This window comes from Marmota flaviventris, chromosome 1 (genome assembly GCF_047511675.1).
Source record: "Marmota flaviventris isolate mMarFla1 chromosome 1, mMarFla1.hap1, whole genome shotgun sequence".
Lineage (NCBI taxonomy): Eukaryota > Metazoa > Chordata > Mammalia > Rodentia > Sciuridae > Marmota > Marmota flaviventris.
Genome location: NC_092498.1, coordinates 158,700,946 through 158,722,412, shown reverse-complemented (window position 1 = coordinate 158,722,412; position 21,467 = coordinate 158,700,946). Strand labels below are relative to the sequence as shown.

General features: G+C 41.1%; 1 protein-coding gene and 1 pseudogene across 1 annotated transcript in view; both read right to left on the bottom strand.

Annotated features, from left to right (window-relative positions):
- Positions 1-21,467, bottom strand: part of LOC139707300 (zinc finger protein 420-like) — a 105,973-nt gene that overhangs the window by 61,225 nt on the left and 23,281 nt on the right. The gene's annotated exons all lie outside the window — the stretch shown is intronic.
- LOC139707301 (xaa-Arg dipeptidase pseudogene) lies at positions 9,249-10,680 on the bottom strand (annotated as a pseudogene).

Here is a 21,467-nt window from a genome sequence, read left to right as displayed (position 1 = left end):
GGTGCATGTTGTAATCCCAGCAACTCAGGAGGCTGAGGCAGAAGGAATGCAGATTAGACATCAGTGTCAACCACTTAGTGAAAATCTTTCTCATAACTAAAACAAAAACTAAAAGGGCTGAAGATGCAACTCAGTGGTAAAGCACATTTGGGCTCATACCTGTATTGAAAAACAAATAAATTTTGAAAAGGCCACTTACCAAATTGGGGCCAAAATGAAATGAAAAGATAACTTTTCTTCCCCCACCAGGGTTAGCACATATATAAATGCCTTAGAATACTAAAATCCATAAGAAGAGTAAACATGTCCTACTTTAAAGCAAAAAGCAAATTGTTGCTGTTATTCTAAGATACTTTACTTTGAGCAAATCAATCACATTTGCCATTTGCATTGATATATGATGTTCACACAAAAATACACACAGACTAAGTATTCATGTGAAGTTTCATAAATGTTCTCACAGTAAATACTTTTGTATAACAAAGACTAAAATCAGTCTTGATCAGAATAAAACAAAAATCAGTTCCTTCTATAATAATCCAATAAGCAACCAAGATTTTAAGAACTAGTATACATCAACTAATTACACTAATACAAATGTTTCATTACATAAAATTTAAAAAATATGTAAAATAAAGTGAATAGTACAATATACTTGTTAACTAGATTCAACATCTGCTAATTATCTGCTATTTCTACTTTTTCTATGTCCCTACCTGCTTCCCATCCAAATCCCACTTTATTAAGTTTTGGGTGTGTTCAGATGGACACATATTGAATCTAACAAATATTAACTGTGCAGTTTTGACAAGTACACCAATAAAATTTTATTGCTGTTAAGCATAGAATATTTACAATATTCCAAGAAAATTTTCTGTGAATCTTCTCAGTCAACATTTTCCTCCCAAGATGAAAGTTACAATCATGATTAAAAAAAAAACAAAAAGGGATTCATTTTGCCTAAAATCATTCAAAATACATGATTTTTAGTACATCTGTTTCAGGACACAATATTTGGGACATTCAGCAAGAAATCAATCCATTTGTGAGACCCATGGAAAAGTTCTTCACTGAAAAGAGTATGCATAATTTTCTTTGTCATTGCCAATTCACATGGTAAGTGTGATTGCATTGATAATTGTATTAGAAATAGTGTATATAGAGAGGAAGCCCTCTTCATTGTTGTTAATTAAGTAGAATTACTTTCTAATCATAACATTTTGCTTTAGGAATCATACCAATTGTTACTTATTGAAAGACATGTACTTGACTGTTTCTCCATGGTTCCATGGTGAAGGACAATTTTTAAAGAATTCCAAACTGCTGTAGAACAACACTCTTACAAGATACAATGAAAATGCATATGTAGAAAAATGAAATGAAAACATCTGAGATACTCACAATGCAAATCATATACTGGTTTGTGTGTCAGTGTTAGATGGTACATGTTTCTAAAGGTTGAGTCTGGATTCCTGTGCTGATCTTTTTACGATGGAGGCATGGTCAGTACCAGATACATCTGCAGCCCACATATGGAGAAACATCCCTCTAGAATGTGGTGGACTCTCCCTCAGGATGGTAGGCCATGCCTTAGTAGTGCAGTTGTCTCTCTCAAGGGGCCTGCATGAGAACTCATTGATGGTAGATTAATAGCCCTTCTCCAACAGTGAAAAACCTAAAGAGCTTTTATTTATGTTTATTTTATCTACCAATATTTACCCTGTTGGGAATTAAAACTGAGAATTTAAAAAACAACACTGCATTCAGTTAAACATATTACATGTTAACACACATAGAATTATTAGTAATATGTGTGCGTGTGTGTGTGTGTGTGTGTATTTTAGTTATAGGTGGACACAATATTTTATTTTTATGTGGGGCTGAGGATAAATAAAACCTGTTGCCTGCCTCACGCATACTAGGCGAGCGCTCCACCTCTGAGCCACAACCCCAGCACCAGTAAAATATATTTTGATCACAAAAAATATCAAGGGAAGAAGTGGCGTTGTTGGAAAGTTTTAAAAATCTTGCTGTTTGGCTAATTAAAAGCCAGATTCCCCTCTTTCTATATTTTATGTCCAACCTGTGTCATGTAACCTGTGGAAAAATCAACACTATACTTTTGAGAGAATTAGAATTAAAAAGGCAAATAGCATTTTTCTATTACAATAAAATAGCTTTGAATCTGTGGTCCCTTAGAAGCAACTCTTGTTTTCCCACAACCTGTCTTGATAATGCTGCTGCATATCATTGCTTTTTACCATGTTCTACTGCTCACAGTGGCTTGTTTGTATATAAATATGTTTTACTATTTGGAAATATTTATTTTGTTCTTGTGTTTACCTTTTCCTACTCAAGCCTTTAGTTCCTTGGACCCTTTTTTTTTAATTTAAGCTTATACTACATGACTTGGCAGGGTTTTTTCCTTACACTTTGTTGAGGTATAATTGATTTATAATAAATCAGACAGGTTTAGGTTGTGCCCTGAAGAACCTTCAGCCATCCATCATAATAAATATATCCATTCCACCTAGAATTTTTCTGCTCCCCCTTTATTACCCTCTTATTTGCATGAAACTGCTGCTGTGCCTTTTCTCACTGTAATCTTTGTGTGTGTGTGTGTGTGTGTGTGTGTGGTCAATGGACCTTTATTTTATTATTAATTTACTTATATGCAATGCTGAGAATTGAACCCAGTGCCTCACACATGATAGGCAAGCAATCTACCACTGAGCTATGACCCCAGCCTTTTAATATGTTATATAATCATACATTCTATGTGTTCTTGTCCATCTTCTAGCATATTTTTGAGTTTCACATGTTGTGTGTATCTATGCCTTCCATTTCAGTACTGAAAATTTCTTTTGTATATATTAAAAATTTGTTTATCCATTCACTTATTCACCTTTGATATACATGGAGATTTAGCTCTCATTAACACACTTGCTGCAGACATTTCTCTGTGGTCTTTGTGTAGAACCATGTTTGTGTTTCTCTTGGTTGATGCCCAGGAGTGGAATATGTTGACCATGAGATTGGTGTACACTTTAAGAATCTGCCAAGCACTTTCTTTGCAACTGATCCACATTGTAAAAATTTTTAAATTTTGTTTATTTATTGGTATGTGGTGCTGAGAATGAAACCCAGTGCCTCACAAATGCTAGACAAGCACTCTACCACTGAGCCAAACCCCAGCCCTCTCCAACTTTTTTTCTTTTCTGCTGTTTTAACTCTTATATTTAAATCTGTTTTAACTCTTCTATTCTTTTTTTTTCTTTTCTGCTGTTTTAACACATTTAAATCTGTTTTAACTCTTTTGTATTTTTGCTCTTTTACTGCGTTTTAGATTCAACTTTTCAGTGTCCAGAAAGAAAGGCATAATGTGGGGGCTGTGGTTGTAGCTCAGTGGTAGAGTGCGTGCCTAGCAAGTGTGAGGCGCTGGGTTCGAACCTCAGCACCACATAAAAATAAGTGAATAGAATAAAGACATTGTGTCCATCTACAACAAAAATATATTTTTTTTAAAAAGCTTGCTAGGCCTATGTTTGGAGTTACAATAAATTTATAACTCAGTATAAGGAAGAATTTAAATTTATAAAAATAGTGAATCTTTTCATATATGACATATATATACGTATATATATATATATATATATATATATATACGTATATATATGTATAATAATATAATAATATAAATTAAGAAAAGACCCAAATAAATTGATATATATATATATATATATATCAATTTATTTGGGTCTTTTCTTAATTTCTTTTAACTATTGTGCATAGTTTTTCAGGATGTAGGCCTTAAATACTATCTTAATAACTTCATTTTATTTTTTATGTGATGCTTAGGATTGAACTCAGTGACTCATAAATACTAGGCAAGTGCTCTACCACTTAGCCACAGCCCTAGCTCTTAAATATTTCATATCAAAAGTTTTGTTTTCTTTTGTTTTGGTACCAGGGATTGAACTCAGGGGCACTTGACCACTGAGCCACATTCCCAGCTCTCTTTTGTATTTCATTTAGAGACAGGGCCTCACTGAGTTGCTTAGTGCCTCGTCATTGCTGAGGCTGGCTTTGAACTGTCAATCCTCCTGTCTCAGTCTCCCAAGCCATTGGGATTACAGGCATATGCCACCGCTCCCGACATCAAAAATCTTTTGATTTTCATTTAATTCTATCTATCTATCTATTTATTTATTTTTACCATTGAATTAGTTTTCTTCACTCAGCAAAAAATTGAACAGGAAAGAAGGATAGTAAGAAAGCAGCAGGATTTTTGCAAGAGCAAAGGTAAATAAATAACAGACTTCTCTGAAGAAAAGGTACCCTGGAACCACAACCTGGAATCCTAAAGGAAAGTACTGACTGGTTTTTTTCATAGGTTTTGGGCCTTCCTCCTTTTTCAAACTTTTCTCCCTCTACTCTCTCCTTACTTTTGCTCATTGGAATCACGTGTGTACACATCTATTTTAGTCTTTCTGCTGATTCCCCATTTGTGTCCATGGGCACATTTGTCAGCTAGGAATTTGGCCTTATTAGGGGACCCTCATTGTGCTCTGTCTGGATTTGCCTCTGGCTTCCGTCTTTGCCTCCTGGCCTTACTGCCCACACTGTTCTAAATCTCCCTCAGGTTGTTATCTGAACGTTTCTTTGATGGGTTGTGAAACTTATTTATAAATACTTAACCTTTTTATGTCTATCATAAATGGTGCTATTTCAAAAGTTCAATTACTGCTGAAGGCAAACAGCCATGTCTGTAATTCCACACACTCAAGAGGAAGAAGGCACAAATGAAAGCCAGCCTGGAGAATTTAGCTGGACACTTTCTCTAAGTAAATGAATAAATAAATAAGTAATACTAACAGTAAAATAATTGAAGGGGGCTGGGGTTGTGATTGGCCCTGGAAGTGATCCTTAGAACTACCCCCCCCCCAAAAAAAAATCACCGTCTGATATTTGTTGCTATGATATAGAGGAACTATAAATATAGAGGAACTTAAAATAATTTTTACAATGATTTTCATATTTTTGTATAACTTTATTTGCAGAATTTATCCTTTTATTTTAAGTTTTAATCTTTCATCAGTAAAATAAACTTCTACTTATTAGAATTTTAGGAAGTACAGATAGAATGAAAGACAAAAATCATCATGTTATAGTGTTTTTTTTAATGTTTCAAATGTGTTTTACGTGGACTTAAAGTTCCAGTATTTCCAAACATTCGATAATGGCATTATTGGATTTGAACTGCAAAAAAAAAAAAAAGATGGTAAAGCCTAGGAGAAATAGAAATATTTCTATTTCTACAGAAAGCCATACAGTGATGATTTTCTTCTCTCCCAAGATGAATCCTAAACACTGGCCACAAGTGGAGAGAAAGTGTCTCATTCAAACTGGGAGTGACAGTCTCTAGAAACACTAATCTCTTTCAAGACAACTTCTCCTGAGGTACTGGCCAGTACTGGCCACTAATACTGCCAGCTCAAGGACTCAAATTCCTGAGTGCCCAGACTTGACACACACACTAAATCACCCACAACTTACATAAGCCCAGTCCCCTCCATTGTTTGGGGGCTCATTTTACTTATTTATTTTTAGAGACAGAGTCTTACTGAGTTTCTTCATGCCTCACTTTTGCTGAGGCTAGCTTTGAATTTGTGAATCCTCCTGCTTCAGACTCCTAAGCTGCTGGGATTACAAGGGTGTGCAACCACATTTGGCCAGAAATACATATTTCACTCAATTTCTCTTAATGGTATAACATCTTGCATAACTATAGGATGCTGGCACAAGCAGAAAGTTGGTTTCAGGTAGTGCAGCTTAAGCTTGCTCAGATTCACCAGTGTTACATATACTGGTATGTGTGAATGCTTCTGAAGCTTTATCATGTGTGCAGATTCATGTGCAGATTACCAGTCAAGATACAGGGTTATATCATAAGCATTCCTCATTCTGTCCTTTCTAGATTTCTATAAAACTTTGTGTAAACTAGTATTATTTCCTCCTTAAATTGTTTCTAAAAGCTGTACACAGTGTTGCATGCCTGGAATTCCAGGTACTCAGGAAGATGGGGGCCACCCATAATATTCTCATTTGAACAACATTGTGTTCATGAACTACACATTGTGAAAATTTTGTGGATCAGCTCTGTTCATCCAGCATCAATCTCCATGCAAGTTGCTGTATCTGTCAGTACGTTTGTCCATGTTATTACTCCGTGGTGTTCCATGGCGTGGACATGGAGCCCTTCATTGGCCACCCCTGAAAGTACATTGGGGGTGTCTTTAGTTTTGTGGGTGCTTTTGAATCAAGCTGTGACATATGTGATTAGGGATATTTTGGAACTGTTTCTATTTTTCCAGCATAAATGCCAAGGAGAGCCACTTTTGGGACTATGTGTAATTGTTTAAGAAAGTGACAAATCTATTTTTAAAGTTGCTCTATAACTTTACATTTCCAACAACAATATGTAAAGTGACCCAGTTTCTCTGCCTTTTTGCCAAAATTTGTTTTTTTTTTTTGTTTTTTTGTTTTTTTTTTAGTGTCTTTATTTCAGTCACTCTGGTGGATGTGGATTGATTTCTCACTGAGGTTTTCATTTCTATGTTCAAAATGGCTAATGAATGTTTTCCATGTCTTTACTTTCCCTCCTTCTGTTTTCTTGAATGAATACAGTTGATCTTCCTGTAGATCTTGTATCCCATGATCAGATTACAGCAATTTGTATCTTGTAGGAGCTTTTTGATAGAATGTTTCTATATAGACAGTTGTGCTGGACACAGCTTTATATTTTCCTTCAGAGTCTGGTTTTATTTACTTTGCTTTATTGCAGTTTCTAAAACTTCTGGTATTTTCCTTTTATTTAAAGTGTGATGAGTTTTCATCGTGAGTGGTATCGAATTATATCCAGTGCTTTGTTTGGCATCTATTAAGATGATTATCCATTATTGTGATTATGTATCAACAAACTAAACAAGAAATATTGAATTTCAAAGGCTGATACATCCTTACGTTTTTAGGATAATGCTCACTTGGTCATGATGTATTGTCCATATTTTATATGGCCATGATCAATTTATCAAAAATTTTAGAGGTTTTGCATGTCTTCTTGAGGTATATTGGTCTATAGTTTAATTTTGTGATGCCTTTTTTCCCTTTAAAAAACTCAAATACCAGTGGTCTCATAGGATGAGGACAGAAATATTGCTGCATCTTCAAGTTTTGCAACATTTTGTGTAAACTTATCATTATTTCTTTTTTAAATGTTTGGTAAAAATTGGCACATGGGTGCATGTCTGTAATCTCAGGTACTCAGGAGGCTGAGGATGACCGGAGGATTGCAAATTCAAGGCCAAACTCAGCAATCCAGTGAGAACTTTTCTAAAAATGAAAACAGCTAGGGCTGTAATCCCAGCAGCTTGGGAGGCTGAGGCATGAGGAATGGGAGTTCAAAGCCAGGCTCCACAACTTAGCGACACTCTGGGTCTTAAAAATATACATATAAAGAAAAAAGGGCTGGGGATGTGGAACAGTGGTTATGTGCCCCTGGGTTCAATCCCTGGTACTGGAGGGAAAATTTTTTAAAAAAGAAAAGAACAGCTAGTGGTGAAGCCCTTGCCCCCTACCATGTGTCATGCTCTGGGTTTAATTCTCAGTCCAATTAAAACAATAATTTTTTAGAGTTCACCAGTGAACTGTCTTGAGCCTAGGTTTAATGGGAATGTTTCAGCCAATTCAAATTATTTTAATAGCTATAATTATTTTAACAGCAATTTGTATCTTGCAGGAGCTTTTTTTTTTTTAGGTTTTGCAGGTCATATTATTTAGTCTCTGTTTTGTTTTGTTTAGCAACCCTTTAAAAAACATAAACCCATTCTTGGCAGGTTTTAAAAAAAAGAAGGCAGCTACATGCCAAAATCAGGCACATAACCCACAGACTCTTATACAGAAGAAACGCAATTCTCAACTACTAACTCTCCCAAACACAACCACCTCTCTTGCAATTTTAAATAATTACAGCAGGAATTAGGGGTTCAAAAGACTGTAAGTAGAAGATCTAACTTTTCAAAAAGTGAGTTGATAGCTCAGAGGGCCCAAGTGACTTGCTTATTATACCATAAAAGCCAAATGGACACTTTCTCTCCTTCCCCTTCCATTTCTGGAATGCTTGTTCAAAGCTGAGGACTTCCTTTAAAATAAAGTACATTGGAGCTTTACTGCATTCACAGCTTAAAATATCTGTTTTACCAAATATTTTTTTCACACATTCTTTTTAGCATGTTCAAGAAATTCACACTAAAATAAGAATCATGGAAAACCTGTAATAATTTTTTTAAAATATTGGGCTAGCAGGAGGCTTAAGGAGGCTCAAAATTCAGTGCAGCCAGGTGGGGCAAGCTGGCTTCTGAGTGGGAGCCTGAGCAGGCTGCTGGCTGGAGGGGCAGTGCAGGATTCTGAACATTCCAGAGAGCAGAGTAGGTGCCAGCCAATGCTCCTCCCGGAGTTCTCCTAGAACACTCAGGGCTACCATGCAAATGCCTTAAAGGAAGAGTCCGATCCTGACCATCCAACATTTACCCTCTTACTGTAACATTGAATTACCAATTACTTTAATGCCACTTCCCAGAGTTGATCATGTGTAAAAACTAGAACATTCTTCTCATTTTTCTTCAAATGGTAAAAAAGTTATTCTTTGTATCTGAGTTTCTAGTTGTTACCCGTAAGCATTTCTAATTAAAAGCTACTTTTATTATAAATGAAGAGATTTTTTGAAGCAAAAACAGAAATATTTGAAACAAACTTTACCTAAATTTAGACCATGAACTTTAAAACTACATTAAATAAGTTTACTACTCTGTACCACAAAACCATTTCGTGGGTGTCAATTCTGTATATAAGGTTTAAAACCTCTTGGACCTTTTAAAATATATAATATATAAATCTGTAAATTATTATACAGATTTTGTCAATATTATTTTGACACATCATGTACCATCCATCTTAAGCAGCAGTATCACCTATCAACTCCTGAAATATCACAATTCCATCAAGTATAGATTCACCCAAAAATTTCATTTTAGATATGAGTGAATATGTTTTCACCATACCCTGTTCTTACATATCAGGTAAGGAGAATTTGATTCCTTTAAGATTAAAAACAAGCATGTTCTCTTCATTAAAAAAAAGATTAAAGAAAAAAAATCATCACTTCTTAATGATTCATAAACAACTCCTAAGTCTCCTTTTTATTCTACTGTATTTAAAAATTGTTCTTCCTGAAGTTTCAATTTAAAGTCCTCTCTAATTCTTTCCAGCAATTCTGGTTTAAAAATAACATCCAATGCAGTCATTGCTAGAGCCTTGGCTGTTCGCAAAGTGTAGAACTGAGCTTCTTGTGATCCTGCAGCTTTAGTGTACTCTTCAGTATGATTCAAGGCGTTGGATCCAATGTAAAAATATGGATGAATTCCAGGGACCACAAAAGAAACATTTCCAAAATCGGTAGATCCTGAAGTGTCATTCAGCATTGTATCTTCTGAAATGAACTCTATTCCCAGCTTTTCTCCATTCTCCATGTAAGCTTTCCATAGGCTCTTGTTGGGTAGAACATTGTAATAATCATGTGCTCCACCTTTAATTTCTACTGTGCACCCTGTAGCCAAAGCTGCAGATCTGAAGCAATCTTCTGCCTTTTTGGTCAAAACTTGAAGTTCTTTCAATGAGGGTGCACGGAAGTAATAAATTAATTCAGAGTAAGAGGGAATGATATTTGGTTTTACACCACCATTTTTTATTATACCATGAACTCTCCAGGTTGGTTTCATTTGCTGTCTTAACACAGACAAATTGTTGTAGGCAAGAACAGCAGCATCTAAGGCATTGACTCCTTCCCAGGGGTAAGCAGCAGCATGAGATGCTTTTCCATAGTATTTCACAGTCACATCATGTTCGGCCACATCGGGTAGATAAGCAGCATTTTCTTGGGATGGATGGGCCATGAAAACAACATCGAGGTTTTTAAAAGCTCCTGCTTCAATTTGATCAATTTTGCCTCCACCATCTTCTTCTGCAGGGGTTCCCAGGACACTTATCTTCACCCAGGGAGGCTCTCTAGGGCCCCCCTCAATCCCAGAGCGGCCGCCGCCCCAACCTCGGCTATGAGGTTGTGACCGCAGGCGTGGCCGATGCCGGGCAGCGCGTCATACTCGCAGAGGAAGCCCAAGTGCAGCGCGCACCGCGTGGCGCTCGGTGTCTCCCATTCTGCGCGAAAGGCGGTCGGCAGCTGATAGTGCGGCTGCACCACCTAGGAGGCGGCCGGCAGCTCCTGCTCGAAGAAGCCCGTCAGCACACTGTGGGCACGGTGTTCCTCGTAGGCCAGCTCAGGCTCGCTCCAGATGGCTTGGCTCAGGGCCCCCAGCCGCTCAGCCGCCTCGTGGATGCGCTCCGCCGCGCGCAGTTTCAGCAGCTCCAGCTCTGAGAAGCCATCGCACGCAACCCCGACCGTCGGCCGCTCCCCTTTGGGTTTCATCGTGCCCAGGTCCCGCAACCCTTCAGGACTCCGCCCGCTCGCTCAACCGCACGGAGCGTCCCGCCGCACTTGCTCCTTGCAGGAGCTTTTTGATAGAATGTTTCTATATAGACAGTTGTGCTGGACAACTTTGGGTTCTCTCTTTCTCATGAAAGCTTTAATAATTCTCGTTTTTTAAAAGAAATGTAGACACATTTCTCTTTTATCAAAGTTGTTGAATTTGTAGGCCTAAAGCTGTTCATAATCTTTCCTTATTTCTGTATTCTTAAAGTTCATAGGCTCTCCAGTGATATCCTGATTTTTACTTTCTAATGTATTATATTGTGATCAGAGAACATAGTTTGTAAATTAAAATCCTTTTGGTTTTTTTGGTACTTGTTTTGTGGCTCAGACTAAGGTTGTGTCTTAAAAGTATTCTTTGCAAGCTGGGCCTGATGGCACACACCTGTAATCCCAATGGCTTGGGAGGCTGAGGCAGGAGGATTGAGAGTTCAAAGCAATTATTCTTCCTGGTACCCTGGAAACCAATGAAAATTGGAAAATTGTCCTGCTGTTTGGGTGGAATGTTCTGAAAATTGAGAGGAATGTTGAGATCTCTAACAATAATTGTTTATTTTTCCTGTTTGTTTATACTAGCTTTTTCCTTCATATATTTGGCACTCTTTAGGAGCGTAATGTTGAAGATTACTATGTGCTCTTATGAATTGACACCTTTCTCCCTAAAGGACCTTCTTTATTCCTGATATGATGGTATCTGCCTAGAAGTCTACTTTGCCTCATAAACAAGAAATTCAGAGTAGCATCCCTAGTAATAGGACTGAGTGACATCATCATATACCTCCTGCCATGATACATGGAATAGGTACTTGACACCTAATCACTTAGTGACAAGGAGTGCTTTGTTCTTGAGCACCTTCTATATATTATGGATGGATCCAGCACCCTCATATCTTCATGTCCCATCCTCCGGACCACTCTGCAGGTGGTGGAGGTGATGAAATTGATGATGAGATCCTCAAGTGGGGCATTCCTTGCCCAGTGGAGAACCCTAGATGGAGATACCAGAGTCTGACTTCAAAGCTCTGTTGGTTCTGTTGGCCTGTTCACAGTGCTCTGCCTAAGGTGGTGAGCTGTGGGCTCATGGTGCCTTTTCCTTGGGTGAAATAAATATTTTCTTCAGAAGGGGAAGTCTCACAAGCGTGTCTTATGCTTGCTTCTCAGCTGAAATTAATCTGTGTAAATCTCATGGGGGCTCATCTTGGTCAGCAGTGCGGAGCAGAGGTCAATTAATTGCCTCAAATGGTGTCTGGCTGATCTTTGCCTTCAAGAGCCAGACAGTTGTACCTTCCCCCACAAACATCATCTGCAGTGTCCTTGGAGTTTTCCCATGTTCCCTAGAAAAGGGGCTGTTTTCCCAGGTTCACTGTTTCTAAGGAGTGGCTGAATGGTATTTCTTCTAATCAAGCCAACTACACTCCTTGTCAATGCTTGAATCATAGCTTCTCAGTCACAGTAGGCTTACACAGGAGTTTATGTTACTGACAGCACCTATAACACCAGTGTTTGTGGTACACAGCACATTTCAAATACGTGGACTAGGTGGAATGTCCCCATGCACAGATGAGGAACTGTGCTTCAATGGGATGTGTCACCAGTATGGCATCACTCAGCTAGGAAGAATAAGATCAGGATAGGGCCCAGGCCTTCTGACTACAAATCCATTACTTGGACCATGCTCAATCCTGCTTTACTTGGGATCCTGGAATAGTCATCCCTCCCATAATGTTCTGGACCAATCCTTCTGTAGAAACTGCTGCCTCCTGAGCTGCCTCTAGGTTTATTGTTTTATTTTTTTATCACCAAAACTTTCAAACATACATGAAAGCATGGTGAGATATGTTTCCACGTACCTGCCCCTGCACACACTTCAGTAGTTATCACTACCTCTGGATTGCATGTTTGACAGTTTCAACATGTAGCACTAAAAGATAAAGCTGTTTCATTATTTGCTCTTTACTTACTCTTTTACCTTTCTGTTTAAGAGTTTGCTTGAATCAAATACAGATAAATGCCACACATTGTAGTTTTTGAGCAGTGTCTTTGTTTATTCCTCTTTTTTCCTTCTTATTTATTTATTTTGGTACCAGGGATTGAGCCTGGGGTGCTTTACCACTGAGCCATATCCACAGCATATTTTTGGCTTTTGAGACAGGGTCTTCCTAAGTTTTTCAGGGCTGTACTAAGTTGCTGAGGCTGGCTTTAAACTTGAAATCTTCCTGCCTCAGCCTCCCAGGTCGAGCTCCTGGGATTATAAGTGTGCTCATTTTTATTGTTATTATTTATTTATTTGGGGGATGGTGCTGGGGATTGAACCCAGCCAGAGCCTTGTGAATGCTAGGCAAGCACTCTACCAACTGAGCTATATCCCCATCCCCATCCCCTTTTTCATTTATGATTTTTATTTGATATATATAAATACACACACATATAAAAAATGTACAAATATTTGTGTGTGTATACACACACACACACACACACACACACACACACACATATATATATATATATATATATATATATATATATATACATATAGTACATACATATATAGTATGTAGTTGTAGGATGTAATACCTTTATTTTATTTTTATTTGTTTTAATTTTATTTGGTGCCAGGGATCAAACCCAGTGCCTCACACATGCCAGGTGACCACTCTACCACTGACCCACAGCCCCAGCCCTCATTTATTTTTAAATAAATAATTCAAATACAAACATTGTGTGTGTCTGTAATTTACAGCTTACATGTGGTTTTGAGGTGTATATGCATACGTATATACACATATATGTAATCTTGTCATGTGATTCTTTCTGGAAGTATCCCTGTTCTCTGATGGCAGAACATGAACTAATAGTTCCACTGAGAAACACTTTTCCACCTGCAACTGTGCCTTGACCTCATGTCTTTTAGGAAATTTGTGGGGAGTCTGTATTGTTCTCTGATCTTGCGGACTTGGGTTCTGAGAACCCAAGGACTTCTACCTGTCTGACCTGTAGTTTGATTGGCAGCTGGAGCTTGATGGTTAACACTGAAATGGGACTTTGTCAAATGTACTTCATGGAAGCCTGAAGATACATTAGGCTTTCAATGGTAGGTTGTAAGTATATTTGTGTGTGTGTGAGGGAGAGAGGCAGACCAACCTTTCATTACACTGAAATATTAAGACATGAGACTTAAATAATGTGGATTTCAATTAAGCATTTTGTAGAATCAGATTACGAATGCCACAAAAGTCTTCCATGGTGAAGATGAGTTACTGAACACTAACTCATGCGTTCAGTAGACATCACCTGCATACCTCCTTGGGCATTGAGCTTTGGTGATTTCAGGTGGAATGAAGAGCTCATCCTTGGGTTCGGTGCACAGTCATAGACACTACATAGGGCAGAAAATTTTTGATGTTCTGGGTAAACATCCAATGACAGACCACCCTGCCTTTCTTCCTAAAATCTTTTTTCTTTTGCTACCTTTCTGGCCATCCATCCAACCTGCCATCACTGGTGAAGAGGCAGCTCATTCAGCCTACTTTTTTCTAAGATGGCTTTCCCTCTCCAGTGCTGTCATGGGATCCTATATTATTTCTCTCATGGGTCTCTCAGTTCTGGTCTCAAGACTATAAGTCCTGGGGGTGACTGTGTTCCAGCTTGTCACTGCTAATCACTTTCATCTTTGGGAACCTTGTATTTAGGATGAAATTGGCTATAGTGCTTGGGCTGAGTTCAGGGGTTCCTAAGCTCTACTCTGAGCCCCAACACTTGCTGCATTTTTTATCAGTGAGAGGAAATAGGTGCTGATGAAACCTGCATTGTGGAGGTGATGTGAGGAGGCAGCATACAGTATGGGGATGCTCAGTGCATGTGGAAGTGTAACAGCAGGACTTGCTTCCATGAACGTGACAGCTAAGACCACTATTACTTATTGAGAACCCAAAATGCCAACATGGATGAGAACAGATCGAAGCCTCGGGCTAATGAAGAGTGTGGCATGTGAGCAAGAGAAAGGTGGAAGGACAAAGCCACGTGGCCAGTGATCACCTAGTGCTTATTCTGCACTAAAATCTGGTGGACAGTGTCCACTGGCATTTTCAGGGACCCCACAGGAGTGGGCCAATGGCCAAGGTCAATAGAAAAAGGCATATTCTTACCCACATGCAGTAGACTCTGGCAGAAGGGCCTGGTCCTACCTGCCATGTATACAAGCTTTAAATTCAACCCCAGGGCCAGAGAGATGGTGATTCTAATATATTTCCCCAGTAGGCTCTCTGGGTGCAGTGGCAGTAGTGAAAGGAACAATCAGCAGAGTGAGCTTGCCCATACCTGGCCTGGCTACCCTTGAACCATGAAAGCCTTCATCCTAAGCCTCTTTTTCTCCAGTGTAAATTGCCAGGATTTGGCATGCTTATGCAAAGTAGAAAATATGTCATAAGCCACGGTCTTCCTCAGGTTCCAATGGCACCCACTGTGCCTCTCCTCTCTGGTGTCATATTCACATTGACCTTCCCTTTGTTCTCCGGTAGGACTGATGTGTATGACTGCAAGTCTTCCCATGACACAGTAGTCCTTCTGACAGATGCCTCAGAACACCACTCCTGCAGTGTTGTTGGGCTTCCCAGGACAAGCTGTTCAGGCTGGGGTTAGCCTCAGTGCAGCCCAAGAGTCTTCTTTACCATCCTGGGGGAGGTTCTTATTGCACATCACAGGCAATTAACAGGGCACGACATACCGTATAAGCACAATTAAGTCTTCTGTTCTCATTGACTTTATTTTTTTTTTTCAGGTCTTGTGCTTTCTTTTTTCTTTTTAATTTTTTATTGTTGGTTGTTCAAAACATTACATAGTTCTTGATATATCATATTTCACACTTTGATTCAAGTGGGTTAAGAACTCCAATTTTTACCCCATATACAGATTGCAGAATCACATCAGTTACACATCCATTGATTTACATATTGCCATACTAGTGTCTGTTGTATTCTGCTGCCTTTCCTATCCTCTACTATCCCCCCTCCCCTCCCCTCCCCTCTTCTCTCTCTACCCCCTCTACTGTCATTCATTTCTCCCCCTTGTATTATTTTCCCCTTTCCCCTCACTTCCTCTTGTATGTAATTTTGTATAACCCTGAGGGTCTCCTTCCATTTCCATGCAATTTCCCATCTCTCTCCCTTTCCCTCCCACCTCTCATCCCAGTTTAATGTTAATCTTCTTCTCATGCTCTTAGTCCCTACTCTGTTCTTAGTTACTCTCCTTATATCAAAGAAGACATTTGGCATTTGTTTTTTAGGGATTGGCTAGCTTCACTTAGCATAATCTGCTCTAATGCCATCCATTTCCCTGCAAATTCTATGATTTTGTCATTTTTTAATGCAGAGTAATACTCCATTGTGTATAAATGCCACATTTTTTTTATCCTTTCGTCTATTGAAGAGCATCTAGGTTGGTTCCACAGTCTTGCTATTCTCATTGACTTTAAATACTAATGTTTGTTTGGTTGGTTTGTGTACCAGGGATTGAACTCAGGGGCTGAGGCTGGCTTTAAACTATCTTCCTGCCTCAGCCTCCCGAGCCGCTGGGATTACAGGCCTGCGCCACCACACCTGGCTCTTATTTAATTTTTTTGAACAGAAAATGATTTTAATTAATTTGCATTGGCTATATTTCGTTGGCCAAACCTAGCATTAGAAGCAGAAAAAGGGAGGCTTGTCCTGCCCAAGTTAGGAGGGTGCTGCCATTTCTGTGTATTGATGTGGTTATATTGTAGTTAAGAATTGGGGCCATCAATGCTATCTGCCCCAAGGAAGTGTTTTTCTATCTAGCTTATTTTTTTCTCTATTTAGTTCTTTCTCATAAACTTCTATTAAATGTTACCTTAGGAAAGGTTGACATAGTCTTCAATACAAATATTGTTATCTATTCCCTCCAATCTCCATGTCTATCACTCTGCCATTTATTTACTCCCAAGTCCTGACCACAATATTATATTATTGGGTCTATAGTTTGTCTCACTAAGCAAAACATGAGCTCCCCAAAGACAAATTTGCTTCTGTCCTGTCCTACAAGATCCTGAATGAATGAACTGTGTATCTGTGGGTCTGGGGAAAATTTTTCAGATAAAGACAAATTCCATGTCTTTCAGCTTGGGAACTCCATTTTGAAAATGCCAGAATGTCCATCCCAAATGTACTTGGAGAAGCTGAGTTCAGGTTCAGGATGAATTTCTAACCACAGTCCTGTGTACTTATCAGTTTTTCAATTGTGGCATATGTGCTTCCACCTTCCGTTCTGTTCTGGCTTGGGCAATGAGCATGATTGGCTCTCTGGAAGTCGGCATACTTGCCTTTCTCCTAGAGGAGAGAATCTATGGTGGATTGAGAATCTTTATCTATGAGAACTCCTCTTTTGCCTTGAGTGAGGGATGGGATTCTCCTTCCTTAACTGTGCCAGGTCTTTGGGTACAGAAATGGTAGGAAAAATACGAGACCCAGGGCTGGGGCTGGGGCTCAGTGGCAAAACACTTGCCTCGCACATGTGAGGCTATGGGTTCGATTCTCAGCACCAAATAAAAATAAATAAACAAAATAAAGATATTGTGTCCATATATATTAAAAAAGAGAGAGAGAGAGAGACCAAAAGAAATTCAAACACAGGGAAGGCTTTATTGGAGATTTTGCCGGATTAGCAAGAAGATGCATTTCTGACTGAAATCCTGCCAGGCTGACCTTGAGTAAAGGGAACTGGTTTTATTTTTGTGTATTTGTTGTGGGGAAGGGGTGGGGGTGGGGGGAGGGCCGGGCGCCTAGAGTCTAGGGTTTTCATTCCTTTGGGGCATAGTTTCAAAAGGTGTTTCCTTTTCCTGTGCTAACATTTAAGGCTTTGGTGATCTGGCAGTCAGCTTGGAGCCTGGGAACAGTTAGATTCCTTCTGCTAGTATAAAATTTTGAGTAACAACTGAAAGTGTGAGCTTACCTTCAGTCTGAAGCAACAGTGCCTCAGTTCATTTCTCTAGCTCATCCCTGGAGACTGTATGGTAAGTCATTCTGGTTTTAAGAAGCAGTTGGTTTTCTTAATTTTCTTTTCGTTTGTAATGAAGATTAAACTTGGACTGGGCCTGGTGGCGCAGCCTGTTATCCCAGCGGCTTGGGAGGCTGAGGCAGGAGGATCACGAGTTCAAAGCCAGCCTCAGAGACTTAATGAGGCCCTATGAAACTTAACAAGACCCTGTCTCTAAATAAAATATTGAAAAGCCTGGGGATGTATGTGGTTCAGTGGTTAAGTACCCCTGGGTTCAATCCCTGGTATCCCCGCCCCAAAAAATAAATAAATAAACTTGGTATTATTCCACTGAGCGACATCCCCAGTCATTGTTATTTTTAATTTTGAGATGGTGTTGTGCATAGGCAAGACTTCCCGGAAGGAGTTCGCTGGCCCCCTGCGCATGCTCTTTCACCTACTGTAGCCTAGGCCTGCACCTTCCCAGTGGAGAGAGGGACCAGCTGGGCCTGGCCAGGCCTCTGACGCAAGGGCCCGGTACCTCATGTGTGTGCAGCGGCGGTGGCGCTCCATCACACGCCGAGGTAGCGGACCCGTTGCCCCTCGCCCACTGTGAGTGGCTCGCGGCCGGTTCTAGTCTCGAGCCACAGCCGCCAGGCAGTTCCAGCTTGTCTCCTAGTGTGGGGCAATCCATTCCTGCTGTCTCTGGCTTTGCTGTCCCCGCTATGGTGCCCTCCCCATGCCATAGAGTCTGGGTGCAAACCCCGGGTCCAGTGGCATACGTGAGGGGGTCAGTGGGAGATGGGGGTGTGGTGTGACTTGGTGGTGGTGGTACAGGCCCCCATCCCCGTGACACAGTTAGGGTTGTCGGGTGTTCCACGTGGAACCTCGCTGGCCGCCCGACGCACTGCCCACTGTGCCTGGGTCTTCCTGTAGCAAACGGGTAGTACTGCAGGGGAAGGGCCCGGGCTGACCTCAACTCCACTAGATTCCTGACCATCCCTTCAGTTCCAGTCGCTTGTTCGGCTTCCCGCCATGGGGAGGTGGGAACACCCGGGAGCCCGTGGAGCCATTCCAGGCCGCTGGATTGTGGTGCCGGGCATGGACCGTCGTGAAACCTTCCCATCACCACTGGGTTCTGTTCTGTATGCCTTGTCTGCTGGCCATCCAGGAAACAAGCTCTCCCTCCCCGCTCAAGAGGAGGAAGATCCAGTGCCATGCCAGGAAGGGATGTGGTGGGGACCTTCGGCCTCTCCCCACACACAAAGAACGACTCTGCGGTGGATCACTTGGCTTCTGCATCCACAAAACATGCAGCTAGCTGCAAGAATTGATGTGACTTGCAGAACACAATCGCCTGGGAGTTGCACTTACCCTCCCAGAAGGTCATTCCTCTGAGGCTTTTCTCCAGGGCCGGCCTCGGGCGCCACTTGCTGGGAGAAGTGCATGTTAGAGAAAGCACCGCTCTGTGTCCTGGTCACCATTGGTCTCCTTTCCCTGCTCCTGCTGCCTGCAGGCCACTGACTTGTGCGCCCCCACCCCTGCGGCTCCTGTGGCCACCACAGCCTGCCTGCCCTGCCAGAGTGGGGCTGGTAGCCTGGAAGGAGGCACCCGGGAATGCTTGATGATGGGGGACCTGTGTAGGGTGCTGCAGAGAGCCCTTCCTCCTTGCAAACAGGATGCGGCTGCTCTCGCCAGTGTCATTCTTTGCAAGCTTGTGGGGAACCTGGCTCTAAACCTGCTTCTGTGTAGGGATTTAGTAGGTAGCAGAGCACCTCCCTCACTGGTATCTATTGAAAGTTATCCCTCCACACAAGGGTGTGTGTGTGTGTGTGTCTGTCTGTCTGACTTTGTCTCTCTTTTGCCGCCTGTGCTCATTGCCAGCGCTTCCAACTGTCTTTACACACTGCCCTTGGTCCCCCTGGCTGGTGTTTGAGGGGTGCACCCCTGTCCCCACCTGGAGGGGCCTGGCAGATTCCCAGGCTGGGACCAAGTCTGGGGACGGGAGGAGAACAGCTGGGTTCTCCATGTCTTGGCCCTTGCCTTCCCAGCCAATGAGGCTGGAAGAAGAGAGGGGCCCTGGCCAGAGCAGGTGCCCCTCTTCCCTCCAGGCTCTGGGGCACATTTTTCCTCCTGGGAGAGAGGTTCACCAACTGTCCCGGCTTGAACTTCCTTTTTCTTCTCCTTTACCATCTGTCTGTCTTCTCCTCCTCCTATCTTTTTTTCTTTCTCTCTTCCCTCCCTCCTCTCCCAGGTCTTTTCATACTCATTTTTTAAAGGTACTTTTTAGTTATAGCTTGATTTAGAATGATTGTACAAGTATTTCCCATTCTTATTTTTACATAGGATAATTATTTCGGATCCCTTCCACTGTCTTTCCTTTTATTCATTTTTAATCAGATACATTAAATCATTACTTTCCTGCCTCTGGACCTTTCTTTTTAGGGTGGGCAGTACTTGGGATGGAACTTCAAAGCCACAGGGGGCGCTCGTGGGTATTTCTTTTGTGTGTTTGTTGTTTTTTCCTTTTTTAACTACTTCTGTATCCCCTTCCTTCCTTCCTTCCTTCCTCCCTCCCTCCCTCCCTTTCTTATATCTTATGGAGATACTTCCTTACCCTTCTCCCCTGGACTCATCTCCTCTGTCTCCTTGTCTGTCTCTCCTCTCTCCCTCTCCTCTTTCTCTCCTTTCTTTCTCTCTCCCTCCCTCCCTTCACTTTTGCTTAGGTGTTTTTTTTTTTTTTTTTTTAATCTACTCTTATCTCCCACCCGCATCGTCGCTTATGGTGGGGAACTATGTAGTGTGGGACTGATTATGTGTTTATATGGCCCTCTCTCTCTCTCTCTCTCTCCTTCCTATCTGTTCCTCCCTCTCTCCCCCTTCCTTCCTTCTTTTCTTTTCATTTCTTTCCCAGGGTTGCCTGACCACTGGGTCACATCCCCAGTCCTCTTCATTTTTATTTATTTTGAGAGAGGGTATCCCTAAATCGCTGATGCTGGCATTAAACTTGCCATCCTCCTACCTCACCCTGAGATTACAGGTAGAATTGTGGATGTATGCCACCACACCTGCCCAGGTAGCTCCATTTGTACTTTCCTGATGGAACCCATACACATCTTGAACTAACTGTGGTTCCTCTCTTCTCCATTCTCTTCCCTTTTATTTGGTATCTTTATTTCTTTCTTAATGGGGTGGGGCACATTTCTTGCTTTCCTCTCCTTTCTTTCTTTGCCATGGGAAACTCTCTTTTTGCCTGCCTATTCAAAAGTGAGGTCTGTCTAGGTTGCCCAAGTGTTTCCCGTGCCTCAGCATGTCTTGTGAGTAGCTGGGGCCGTGGGTGCTACACTCAATACACTGTTCCACTGATCTGATTTTTGACTGCTCTTATTGTTCTGTTCCAGAATATTCGGCTCTCCTTTCTTCTTCTTCAAAAAAAAATGTGGCATCACATGATATGTGACCAGGTTGGAGGCATCGGGATTTTTTTTTTCCTCCACAGCTGCCAAACATGCAGTAGGACACATCTGTACCTCCCACACTGGAGGATCTCTAAAGGACCTTCAAAGAAAATACAAAATAGAAGAAGTGAATCCAAGAGATTCTTCCCATGAGATCCCTCTCTTTCTTCCACTCTTTCCTTCGGAAAAATGAAAATCCAGGTTTAAATAAATAAAAACAGAAATTTGAAACACAGACTGGATTCTCTAGGTGCCAAGTAAGTCTGCAGATAAAATTAGGTCAATCCTCCATGGATCCCAGAACAAATCTGCAGGTACTCAATGCCCTGCCTTCATGCCCACACCAGACCAAAGCCCCTCCCTCTAAGGTCTTCCCAGTCCACTACTCCTGGACACCTAACCTGCCCTGTTCAACCCCGCCT